Here is a 13668-nt window from a genome sequence, read left to right as displayed (position 1 = left end):
CTTGGCATCGCAGACATCTGCGTGGCCATGGCAGACGCAGCGGCCGCCGATGCTCATGTCCTTGGTGCCGTAATAATACTGCACTGCAGGCCCCTGAGCGCCAGGGCCCAGGCTTACCCACCCGCGTCCCAGGGCCTCAGGTCCCGGCTGCCCCTCAGAGCCGGCTCCTCCCCCGTCTGCCAGGGGCTGCCCCACATGCTAGACAGGGTGGGCTCACCTGGTGCATGACTGTGGGGGCCCGCAGCGCCTTGCCCATGAGGTGACCCAGCAGTGTGTTGTTGGTGCGCAGGAAACGTAGGCAGATGTTGGTGGCTTTGGTGAAGTTGCGCAGCAGTGGCGAGTACAAGTAGTTCATGGCCCCTGGGTGCCCATTCATCAGGGACACCACGATCTGCAGAAGGCGTGGACGGTGAGGCCAGGTGTGGCCGCCAGGAGCAAACTGGCAGAACCCACCACCACGCTGTCCTCGGACTCACCTCACCATTCTCCAGGGACACTATGCGTGAGTACTCAGTGGTGCAGATGGCGTCGTCATCCCACGTGACTGCGGCCCAAACCGCTCCAGGCAGCCCCTCTTGGAGGCTGCAGGAAAGGGCTGGAAAAGGAGTGCTGAGGCCACCAGAAAAGCCCACAGGCCCAGAGGCGGGGCCCCTGGGCTCCTTGACTTCCCTGAGCCTGACCACCTGGAAGGCTGCCTCTTGGACCGGTCACCTGAGCCTGAGCCCGGCCACCTCATCTTGAGGTGGGAATGCTGCGCCCTCAACGGGTCACCCAGCCAAGGCTCCACCAGCCAGTAGGACTTGGGGAAGAGGTCACTGAACCCTGCTGAGGGAGGAGCTCCTGCCCCACCGGCCACGCTGGATGTGCACAGCTGCACCGGCTCACCACCCACACCCCTGCACCCCTCTCCCTGGGACATGTCTAGAGAGCAGGTGTCTCCCGCTCCCCTTGGAGGACTGTCTTCATGTCCTTCCTTGGGGCAGTTCCCCACTGCCTGTCAGAGAACTGCCCCTCCTCCACTCTCGGGCCAGGGAATTTTGGGGGACACATGACTAGGCCACCAAACTGGAGCATCCCCATCCTGCCAACCTGACCCATCAGGGTGGCAGGTGGCCAAAGGCAGCCAGTGAGTGAGTTCCAGGACCCGGCTCTCCTGACACAGGCAGCTGAGCTGGGAGGAAGCCAGCTGGGAGCCACCAGAGACCTGTGTCACCACCACAGGGAGCTGTCAAACATGAAGGCAGCACAGAGGGAGCCAAGAGATGGCACCGAGATTCCTGCCACCACCAGACCCTGGGCCTAGCTGTACTGAAAGTCGGGGGTGACCTGATGAATTCCCCTTTGCCTCTCGGTCCTCACACAGATGGTCCTGACCCACACAGGGGTTGGGCATGAGGGCCGGGCTGGTGACCGAGACCTCAAGAAGCCATGGTCACAGCAGCCCTGCTGCCCAAGTTTGCAAAGTTGATGAGCACATAGGCCATGTGGAAAACCTGTGGGGACCGAGGGTGTCAAGGTGCCCCTGCCAATCGGGAGGGCCACAGCAGGTGATGCAAGACACAGGTGCCCCACAGGGGCATATGTGGATTTGCCTGCCAGGGACAGAAGGACCCAGGGGACAGGCCTGCACTGTGGACAGTGATGAAGATAGTTACCAGCCCTCTGAGAAACCCCCTCCCGAGCCTGGGGTGCGTTGGCTGGAAGCTCGGGGTCACACTGATCCTTCAGGCTCTGTGGCTGCAGACAGGGCTCACTGGGGGAGGTCCCAGGCAGTAGGCCTGGCCAAGGTGGAGACACAAGCACATTCCAGTGTCCCCACAGCATGATGTCTGGCCAGGACAGGTGGCCAGACAGTGCCCCCACCACCAAGCAAGTCCAGCCCCCAGAACATCTGACAGTCAGTGCCGTCCCAGGACAGGCTCTGTCCTGTCACCCACTGACTGGCCCCCAGCCACTGAGTCCCGGGCCAGGTGGAATGAAGCAAGTTGGGACCCAGTGCTGCCATCAGAGCCCTGGGGGCAGACAGACTGGCAAATGGGCCCTTCTAGTGCTGAGCCAAGCTGGGAGGCATCACTAGCCCAGGACTGGGGGCTGCAGCTTCCCTGTGGCCCTGGGCTCATAGGATAGCCCTGGCCCAGGGCAAAGGGAAACTGTTCCTCAAGATGCACCTGGAACCCCCAGGCCCTGCCCAAGGGGCCTGGGCCACCTCTCCTGCTTTCTCCCCACGTCGGCCCTGCCTGATCCCAGGGAGGTGCCCATAGCCTTATTTCTCATTGTTCTAGCTGGAGGACCACATCTTGGGCCATCTCCTATGCCTGTGCCTGGGGCTTAGTAGGGCCGTTCCTCAGCACAGCCTTCATAGGGCACTTTGGACACTGCCTCCGGGAAGCCCTCCCTGACTGCAGCCCGTCCACCCTGCCCTTGGCCCTGGGCATCCCCTCGCTGGCACTAAGTATAGGTGCACGTGCCCACTGATGACGACAGCAAGACATCTTAGCCGAAACGTCTTCCTTCCAAACTCCTGGGAGAAAGGACAAGAGGGAAAATATGCGAGCATTATAAAAGTATGCCTATCGCTGATACTTTCTTAAACCACAGGTGTGCGGGGTCTCCTCCCGTTAGATGTCAGATGCAGACTGACTGACTGATAGACAACCTACTTGGAACGCAAATTTGCGGTGCTCTTGCCAAATTGGCAAGGGCTGGTCCTGTTCTTGTTGAGGTGCTGTTTGCCTGTGCACGGAACGGGAGTGCAGCACCTGTCTGCAATTCCTCCTGACGACGGATTAAAAAGATGCTAAAACCAGGTGGCCGGTTTTGAGGCCGCAGAACCAGCGGCGCTGGGACCGCGGAGCCGGCTGCCCCTCGGAGCGCCTGCGGACGGAGGGCGCGTGAGGCTGCGCGGGAACGCGCTGAAGCGGCTGCGGGCAGCGCGCGGGAGCCGGGACGGAGCGGAGGTAGGAGCCGGGCGGGGCTCCGGCGGGCACAGCCCGGCCGGACGGCAGGGACGGGCGGCCCGCGGGGACGCCAACTTTCCCGGCGACGGCGCCGAACTTCCCGCCTGGCCGCGGCCGCCGCTCGCGAGGACACACAGGAAGTGCGGGCGCGCGGCCAACATGGCGCCCCCCGCGCCCGCCCGGCGCCGGCTAAGGCCCCAGAGTTGCCGGGCGGCGAGAACCGGCGGCTCCGGAGGGAGGGCCGGGCGCGGCGGCGGCGGAGCCAGAGGATAATGGTGGGGAAAGCTCGGCGGCGCGGGGCGGAGGCCCGGGAGGACGGCGCGGGGCCTGGTCGGGCAGGGAAGCCGCGGAGTCGCGTGAGCACGTCCGCCGGGCCCCAAGCCGCCCCCCAGGCCAGGCCTTGGACCGTGCGCGGTGGGACCGGCGGCAGCGCGGGCCCGGCGTGTGAACGGCGGAGAGGAGAGGACGCTGCGCGGTCTCCGGGCGCCGTGGGTGGTGGGAGCCGCGGCGCAGGGTCGCGCCGAGGCCAGGCGGGGGTCCGTGCGTGTCCGGGGGGCTGCGGGCGACCCCGGGAGCGAGGCCGCCGCTGCCTCAACGGGTTCTCGCGGGCCTCCGGGACTGTCCTGTGGGGTCCGCCGCCCTCCTCCCGCCGGAGCTTTGGGGAGAAGCTGCCGGGCCGCGCTGGGATGAGGGGGCTCCTTGGGGGCAGCCGGGCCGCGAACTGTCCTTTGCTCTGCCCTCCCTCGCGCTTTTCTTCAGAGCCAGGCTGTGGAGGCGCTTTGCAGTGTGTGCACAGCACCTGGTGTTTTACACGGCGTCCTATGCGGGGTTGTATGTGGTGTGTACTCAGAGTCATGCTGTGTGTACACGGCATCCTTGTCCTTAAGCTGTGTATGCAGTACCGAGTGTCATATAGAGTACTACATAGTACCCAATGCCATATACAGTGTGTTCATAGTACCTAGTGTTCCGTACTGTGTGTACACACTGTCCTTGTCACGCTGTGTATGCAAGCGCTACCGGTTGTCTCATACAGTGCATACGAAGTACTTGGTGTCATATACAACAGTGTATACATAGTTCCGCATGTCATACATGGTGTGTAGGGAGTATTCTCGTCACTTATGCTGTGCATACAGTACTCAGTGTCATAAATAGAGTATATACATAGTACTTGGTATCATGGGGTATGTACATAGTACCAAGTGTCATATAACGTGTAGATGGTATCCCTGTCATGCTGAGTACGCAGTATACAATGTATCGTGTATAGCATATACATAGGACTACTGTGTATGCAGTATCTTTGTCATGCTGGGTACACACTACTCTATGTCATGTACATGATATACATAGCATCTGGCATCACATACAATGTGTACATAGTACTTGGTGTTATATACACTGTGTACACAGTATCCTTGTCACTTTTGCTGTGTACCCAGTTCCCATTGTCATATACGGTGTGTATGCAGGACCCACTATCATATACATTGTATATGTAATAACTGTTGTCATATATGGTGTGTACAGTATCCTTGTCACTTCTGCTGTGTACCCAGTGTACATAACCAGTGTTATATACAGTGTATGTGCAGCACCTGGTGTTCTATGCTGTATACATAGAGTACCAGTGTACCTAGTGTCATATACAGTGTGTATGCGGTACCTGATGCTCTATGCAGTGTGTACAAGGTACCCTGCTGTCATGTACAGTATGTATGCAGTACTCAGTGTCATACAGTGTGTACCTAGCACAGTACCTGGTGTCACATATAGTGTGTCTGTAGTACCTGATGTCATATTTGGTGTGTACGTAGTATCCTTGTCACATAAGCTGTGTACCCAGCACCCACTGTCAAATGCAATGTGTACACAGTCCCCAGTGTCCTATCCAGAGTATGTAGTACCCTATGTCATACAAAGTGTAAACATTGTCCCTGGTAATAAGGAAGTTTGTGAGGTTGGAAGTGATGCCCAGGTGGCCCCCTCAAGGAGCGGGCATCCTACAGGCAGGCTGGGTTTTTAGGAAGGTCCTGGGTCCTTGCTCTGCCTCACTGTGGCATTCTGCACCCCACAGTCGCTGTGTCTCATGAGGCAAGAGAATTCTTAAAAATAATCTAATTTGTTTGTCCACAGGCAGAAAATTAATGTTTACTTGTTTACTTTTAAACTGAGAAGCAGAGTAGTATCAGCTTACTATTTAATGGAACGTTTAAACTTTTCAGATTTTGAGGTCATTGGTTCTAATTAATGGTTTGAAGTTATCAGAGAGAGAATGTTGGTTGTACTTTAAAAGTTTAAAGGTTTGAGTGCTTTCTGGTAGGCAAGGTCATATTTGTAATTCTTCTGAATGTCTGATTTGTACATGCAGGAGATAAAATATGATTTTCTGTACAGGTATATTATTTTACTTGTCTTTGACTAATTGATGCAGATTACATTACAGTCATTATTTTTGGTTGACTCATCTTTATAAGATGAACAGGATACAGAATCAGATCAGAAGATATAGTTTGTAATTATGACAGAATCAAAATATTTTTCTTATTTAAGTATGAGATTAAGAGGATTTCTGTATTTTACAATGTCTTTGTTTTCTGTAGAAATTGCTGATGTGAAAACTGAATCTCCCTTTTACATTCTCTAAATTGGGCACCTTATTTTTGCAATTACCATTTGTGAGGTATTTAAATAAGCATACATGTCCTTCCAGCTTTACAAAGAAAAATCAATTAAAATGTTAAAATTTAGCTCTTTAGTTCATACTAAACATTCCTAGGATGTGGTTATGTTGGTGCTTTGAATAGATATCATTTTGCATGCCTCAGTAAATGACACATGTTTGAACTCTTACCCTTTTGTAACCCCCCCTTTTTTCTTTTTACGGTTGTTCAGATAATGTATAATACGGGCATTCATACCCTTTGGCATACCTTAATTGAGACACTAATTGGAGCGAACTAAGAATTTTAACATTTGTAATAGAAGTATGAAATGCTGCTCTAACTTGCTTACTTAAAGCCCTAATGCTCTGATGTCAGATTGTCTTTGTCTTCCTTGTCCTTCAATTGAATTCTACACAGAGACCATCATTACATTTAAGCAAAGAGGCTGTGTCTTAAAAAAAAAAAAAAAAAAAAGTGGAGAAAATAGTCTTATCCTTGATAGTTAAAAACTTTTCACTGTTTGCAAACCTTAACTTGGATTTACTATTTAATTTTTTTTACAGGGTGATACGGGTTTTTTTGTTCATTTGGCTTTTTTTTTTTTTTTCCTTTGTCATTAGAGGTAGCATGGCAAAATGATGAAGAGCACAGACTTTGAGACACAACAGCTCAGGTTTGAATCTCTCCTCTGTCCATTACTAGCACAGTGACCTTGGGCAAATCACTTTAACTTGCCATGCCTTGTCTCAGTTTCCTTATATGAAAAACAAGGGGGATAGTAATTGCAGCAAACTCATAGGGTTATTGTGAAGATTAGATGAGGTACCATTTTTAAAGCACCTGAAACAGTGCCTGGCTCATAATGAGCACAGCAAAGATAGGTAAACACAAATTGAGCTCCTTCTTACAATACATTATTTTCAAGTTGATTTAGGAAACACAGATCCTCAACCTGTAGTCTCAATAAAGGTATTTCCGTACTGTGTTCTGATATAGGCTGTCTTGTGTTCCCAGTGACAGTCTAACCTTAAGAATTCTTTCCAAATTTATTTGTTTTTTCTTCATTCTAGTAGGAGAAGGAACATGTGTAATGCATGCCCGTCACTATTTTTTAAAAGCTGCCAGTGTAAAAGTTGCCTATTAGGAATGGTAGTTTTAGTATTTGGAGCTCAAGTACCATGTACCTTAGGTTTTGAAACCTCATGTGCCCAAAGCATGGATTTAAATGAAATTCATAAATAACCTAAAACCTCATTCATCATTGATTTTGACTGTTGTTTCCTATGATAGAAGTTAGACGGTTTCTGTGTTTAGTTTGCTTTGTTTCTGCTTTGCTTTTCCCAGTGTGCTCTTATTATTTTTTTATAAGTCATATTAAGAATAGAAGGAAGAAGAAAATGGACTGTCACATACATAGAAGGTACTCAAAGTGGTTTACGAGTCAAATCTAATTCAGGAAAATAGTAATTAAACTAGTGTGGAAAGGGATGAGATCTGAAATTATGGTATGACATATTCACATACGATATGCCTTGTCTTATTAATTTGTATTTAACTCTTATGACATACATCTGAATCTCTGCTTTTGCACAGTAGTTATCTCAGAATGTTGGAAAATAAGCATTCCTTACACTCCTGAGGGCTTGTTTACCTGAAGCAATTTTAATGTTTTTTATCATTACTCAATCTTTGACGAATAATACAAATATCTGAAATACGCATTGTGAGAGTTATTTTAACCATTAGTTTTAAATTAATATTTCCCCCCACGCCTGTCACCCTGTCTGTAATTGTTTCAGGTTGTATGTTTTATATTTGTTTGAAACAGACTTTTTGAATAAAGAAAATCTTTGTCACCTCTTCATTTGATCGTCCTTAATCCCTTACCAACATTTTTACTAGGAATTTTCACAAGAAGTAAAAAGTAACTGATTTGAGTTCAGTGTCTACCTGTATCTGTCACGTAATAACTTTGAGTTAGTTACTTGCAGTACCACTGTCACATTTCAAAACAAGTATGAATCTGCTTTGGTGCAGAGACTCTGTGCAGAGGTTGCACTGCAGGTTATCAGTGTTTTGCCCCCCAGTAGTCTTGGTTTTTGAAATGTTTTGGTGTTTACAATTTTATAACACAGATGAGTTATAATGATATATATTAATATCATGTATTGTCCATCTACTGTATGTCAGCCACTGTGCAATTATTTACATACATTATCTCACTTAAAACCCTTATGTATTATCATCTTAAAAGCATAGCAGTCCTCCTTTAAGTTATGGAAGGTTCATCTCCTTGTAGCACACCCCTCATCCCCTCCCATTGTATGACAAACAGAAAAACACACACGCAGAAGAGAAGTGGGTGAATCAGATGTTTTGAGAGAGAATGTGATCCATGTCACATGAAAGTTTGAGAATCCCTGGAATAAGAGGTAAATGATAGAAATGAAGATAATGGGAGGGACATAAGACTCTAAATCTAAATACTCAATAAAATAGTCTTTTTGAGTAATCACGGCTTAACTTTAATTTTTAAAACATATATAGAAATGAATTATTGCTTTAAAGAAAGAGCTTATGTGTGTGTAGGTACCTGCTGTTATGTTTTTTCTGTAGGAAATTCATAAAAAGTTATTTAGTTTGTATTGTGAAAATGCTATATAAGCTTTAATATCAAAATTAGTTACAAATGGAAAGAAATAGTCTATAAAATAAAAATTATTTGGAATTTTTTTTAGTATTTGTATAATCCATTACATATTTTAGGAGGGAAATTTAGCAAATTAGATATTTAACTCAATTTAACAAATTATTTAGATATTTAGTTAATCTTTCTTTTTTGTATATTTTCTATTTCAGAGTAGTATTCTGATTTTTAACTCAGGTTTCTTTTAAGGGAAATTTAGCATCTTGGAATGTATTTTCACAATTAAGGTGCAGGGTAAGATCTTTTAAATGTGTTTGATCAGATAGCAGTAGAAATACCCTTATGTGCAAACACTGAAGTAATTTATTCACACTATTACGTCATTGGAAAGTTACGTTTGCACTGGGTATGTGGCAGATTGCACTTAAAGTTGGTAACATCAGCAATTGTCCAGAGTATTTGCTCCATAAATGGCTAAAAGTTTGTCTTTATGTAAAATTAAAAAGAGAAATGATGAGGGTAATAGAATACTGTTGCATCAGAGTTTTAAAGGAGTCATATAGACTCTTATCTATATGTTCTTCAGAGATGAGAGTGATATATTTCCAGATCACATTATCTTATACATTAGTTGGAAAATGTGTAGCTGAAAACTTGTACACAAAGTTTTATTTTTTAAACTGAATAATAAGTATAGTAGGTAAGCTAGTTTTATTTTAAATAAATGCTTTTATAGTTCAAGTTGCTTCATAATTAAATGTTTCATAAAATCACATTAAAAATTGCATTTTTGTACAAGTAGAATATATGCAATTTTAATGTCTTAACTTCATTTATTAATACATTGTTATTGATTGGAACTCTGCTATGTGCCATACACTTGCTAGGTGCTCAGGTGAACAAGATAAGAGAGTTCTTGCCATTGCAGAGTTTATAGTTCAGAGTAACACAATTACTGAAGGAAGCACAATAAAGTGTAACAGAAGAGAGTAAGTCCACGGTACTGTGGAACAGAATCTGAAGTAAGATACATTGTATTTGAGTTAAGATTATTTGTGAGGTGTTACCACTGATGATTTAAAATTTATTCTAATTTGTAACTTTGAGATTTTACCGTATTAACCACCTGCGGGTTTTTAAAAGCAACTTTCTTTCTTTTTTTTTTTTGAGAGAGAGTCTCACTCTGTTGCCCTGGCTACAGTGTTCTGGCATCAGCCTGGCTCACAGCAACCTCAAACTCCTGGGCTCAAGCAAACCTACTGCTTTAGCCTCCTGAGGAGGTGGGGCTACAGGCATGCGCCACCATGCCCAGCTAATTTTTTCTATATATTTTTAGTTATCCAGATCATTTCTTTCTATTTTTAGTAGATCCGGGGTCTTGCTCTTGCTCGGGGTGGTCTCGAACTCCTGAACTCTAGCATTCCATCTATCTCAGCCTCCCAGAGTGCTAGGATTACAGGCATGAGCCACCACTCCAAGCCTAAAAGCAACTTTCTTATGTTAATTTTTTACAGTACTCTGTTAAAAAGTAGACCTGTATTAAATATCAAACATATGTTCTCCAGATATTATCTGAGCATTTAAGTGAAACATAGACCCATTTAAAAGTTTTAGTGCTTTTTTTTCCAGTTTGGTCAGCTTGTATGTTAAATAAATTTAAAATATAATTCAAAGAATGTAGGATCTTCTTTCTTAGTTTAAGCATTTATCATATGGACGTAAAAGCAAGATATACAAATATTTTTCAATGGATTTCTGTTGAGAGTTTGTCACATTCTCATAAGTGGAATTAAAAATACTATTTAAAAAATTCAGTTAGATACTATGGTTTATAGCAAGAGAATCTGACTTATATACATTTTAATTTGACCATGCACATTAGATCACTTTGCAAGCAGTTTCTAGCAAGCTAAGTTTTATCACAAACAGTGCCTGTGGCACTACCATCTTTTTTTAAAGATGTCCATCATTGAGCATCTTCCATACTAGGCAATGTATATTTTCCATTTAGTCTTCACAACAGCATCATGAAGGGAATGTTGTTACAACGATTTTACAATAAGGGAAGAGACACAGTTAAATTGCTGGTACCCAAGTTCACACAGACATAATCAAATTGGTTTCAATCCACGTGTATGATGGTTACCAAACCTGAAGTATGTTATGCTAGTCTGTCTCCCTAAAACCCCTCAACCTCTTGGGTCTTTGTACTGATATGCCTTCATCTTCCCGATGTATCTTTGTAAGTCTGCAAAAGTATGTGTAATATTAACAAACTGTAAAAACTATGCTCATTCTACCTACAAAAGCAGAAGGTGGAAAGGCAGGGATATTAGGAAACTCCTGGTAATCAAAACATTCCATATATAAAATTCTGGTTAATTCCAATTTCACTGGTGATGATAGCTGGCAATCTAAGAATAAGTGTGGATAATTGGCTCATTTTCTTGCTGTCACTATGGTAGCTCACGTTATAAAGATAACTTGAGGCAGGAGCAGTGGAGGTGGGGAGACCTATGATCTTTATTTTAATACTTATGTAATGGAGAAAAATGTTTGAAAACACTTGGAATTAACTCCAACATTAAAGCATTCTTGTCTTCAAAGGGGAAGTCATTGTCTTGAGGAATCTTTTAACATACCTTCTACTGGATAAATTCAATTTAGATTGAAATAGCTAATTTCTTGAAAGCTGCAGTAAATGCTAAGGCTTCAGAATTCCATTAGGTATGCACTGTCATCTAAAATAAAATACCCTTTCATGAGAAGCATGTGGTGAAGAGAGTAACAGACCAAGTGAGTTATAGCATCCACAGATCCAGAACATCCTGACAGCCATCAATAGCAATGTTCCAGTGGGTTATTAAATGATTTTCTCATATTTGATAGCTATGGAAAGATTTTTAAAAAGAAATTTTTTAATGAAGGCCAAGTATAGAGAAGCTCTCTCAACTTGAAAACTATTATGAATTTTTTACTTTTCTCTTTTTGTAGATTCTTGATTTACTTGCTTATTGTTTGTTTTTTCTATCTCAAAAGTGCGTCTGAAAAATGCTGTTTGAGAGAGCAAGTCCTTAATTTTCAATTGAATTTTGACATGGGGCACTTCCCCAATTAATATAAAATATGCCTATTTTAACTGCCCAGTCAAAAAATAAGAATAATTTATTTGGGGTTTCCATTGATGGCAAATTTAATAGGTTTTGGGAGGAGGTATATTTACCATTAGAGATGTTGTCTTTTTAAATTATAGACTATAATGTATTCTACTGGATAAATTCAATTTAGACTATAAAGTCTAAAGTAATTTTTTTCTACTGTACTTATAATTTATCATTTCTCTTATATGTTTGGAAATACCAAGTTTAATATCACTTAATATCAACATACCTGAAATGTTTCTTTTGAAATACCTACTTATACCACTCTTCACATACATGTTCTACACAATCTTAAGAAGCCTCTTACTGGTGATTAATATTCATGTTGGTTTGTTTCAGGCAAGAAACTGCCATTTGAATCATTTGAAAGTTAAATGTTATTTTTTTTTTTTAAGGACTATTCAAATAAAGCTAGTTTTAGTCCTAGTTACTGTTTTTTTTCTTTTTTTTTTTTTTTTTGAGACAGAGTCTCACTCTGTTGCCCAGGCTAGAGTGAGTGCCCTGGCATCAGCCTAGCTCACAACAACCTCAAACTCCTGGGCTTAAGTGATCCTACTGCCTCAGCCTCCTGAGTAGCTGGGACTACAGGCATGCGCCACTATGCCCGGCTAATTTTTTTTCTATATATATTTTTAGTTGTCCACATAATTTTTATTTCTATTTTTAGTAGAGACGGGGTCTCGCTCAGGCTGGTCTCAAACTCCTGACCTTGAGCAATCCACCCACCTCGGCCTCCCAGAGGGCTAGGATTACAGGTGTGAGCCACCACACCTGGCCAGTCCCAGTTACTTTCAAGTGACTTAAAAGCCAAACGACCAGCAGTCTAACATAAAGTTGGACTTTCTCTTGGTTCATCTGCATTTTTAGACAAATGCTGATTAAAAATGTACTATTGTAAGCCTTAGTTACAGTAGTAGTTGTACCATATTGTTTTAAATGAATTCTTTGGAATTTTAGGTGACAGTGCTACACAAGTCACATTACGAAGAAACAATATTTAGCACGCTGGTTCTCAATCATGAGTGAGCATCTAAAATTGCTTTTTAAATTTTGTTTTATAAAAACATTAAACCAGAATCTCTGGGGATGGATCTAAGCTCTAAGTTTTAAAAGTTACACTTTTTTAAATGTTTCACATTTCAAATATTTTATTTTTCTAAGTGGTATTCATGCTTTCTTTTTAAATATTTCTTTTTGGAATAAATTATAGAAGATGGTGTACCCTGAGACCTTTAGCTCTAAATCTCAGAAATTCTCTTTCAAGAATCAAATCAATTAAGTTTCCTAGGGAAAAAAAGATGATAATCAAAACAACCTGGGGGGGGGAAAAACACAAGCTGAAAAATAAGTGCATCCTGGAAGAAAGCCTTAAGTCTTTTCAGATTCCTCGGAAATGCTACTGTGTTGCTAGGTAAGATGGATAGCAAAGGTACCATTGACTGATGTTCCCTGATGGGCTCAGATATAGCTATAATCACAGGTAAATACGTACCATATCTCGAGGTAGGTAATATTCAGGAGATAGGCTGACATCCAGTTTGAATGTCTGGGCATTCCAGTAATTGGACTGAAAAGCAGCAGCGTGATGTTCCTGCCCCTTCTGCCTCAGTGCTCTGGATTCCTCGTAATCCTGTACGAAAATCAGAAAAGCTTGGAAGCCTTTCCCTAGGGCAGTCAGACCAGCCGTCTTGGGGTCACATCTGCAGTCCATGATGAGACAACCTCAGAAAGTCTTCCAGGCTCTGCCCTGCTCTCTGGCTAGCCCCTTCTTTTCCCTGGCCTTTATCTGGGTTTCAGATGATTCTTCCTGTCCCTTCAGATTGGGGGTGGCATTTCCACCTACAGGTTGTTCAGCGGGTATGGCCATCCAGAGGAGGAGACTCAAAGTCTTTCAGCTGAGCTCTAGAAGATTATGACTTACTTCCTTTGCCCTGGGAAGAAGTCCTTGAACTGCAAGACTTACTGTGGCTTCAGCCACTACTGGACAATATCTGTGTTCACTCCTCACTGACTGTATTTCTCACACAAACATTTTGAGGCTTTATAGTGATCCTAGGACCTAGGCAGTTGTGATAATTTCCACAGGTTTCTTTAATTCCTCTTTAATATAGGTTCATAATTCTCCACCAGTTTCACAAGTCAAGGTGCATGGCAGATGGGTTTTAAAGGAAGAGGGACATCTGGGAAGTGACAGGGAAGCCTCCCTGGGCCTGGTACTATTGACAGGGTGTTCA

At 43.9% G+C, this 13668-nt stretch overlaps 1 long non-coding RNA gene across 1 annotated transcript in view; it reads left to right on the top strand.

Moving 5' to 3' along the window:
* The first annotated feature begins 2897 nt into the window (after positions 1-2897).
* The window catches only part of LOC123625622, a 26357-nt gene continuing 15586 nt past the window's right edge, over positions 2898-13668 (top strand). Inside the window, exon 1 of the long non-coding RNA XR_006730599.1 lies at positions 2898-2957. This is a non-coding gene — a long non-coding RNA (uncharacterized LOC123625622). The remainder of the gene's footprint in view (positions 2958-13668) is intronic.

This window comes from Lemur catta, chromosome 21, assembly GCF_020740605.2.
Source record: "Lemur catta isolate mLemCat1 chromosome 21, mLemCat1.pri, whole genome shotgun sequence".
Taxonomy (NCBI): Eukaryota; Metazoa; Chordata; class Mammalia; order Primates; family Lemuridae; genus Lemur; species Lemur catta.
This window is presented reverse-complemented; position numbering and strand designations above follow the sequence as displayed.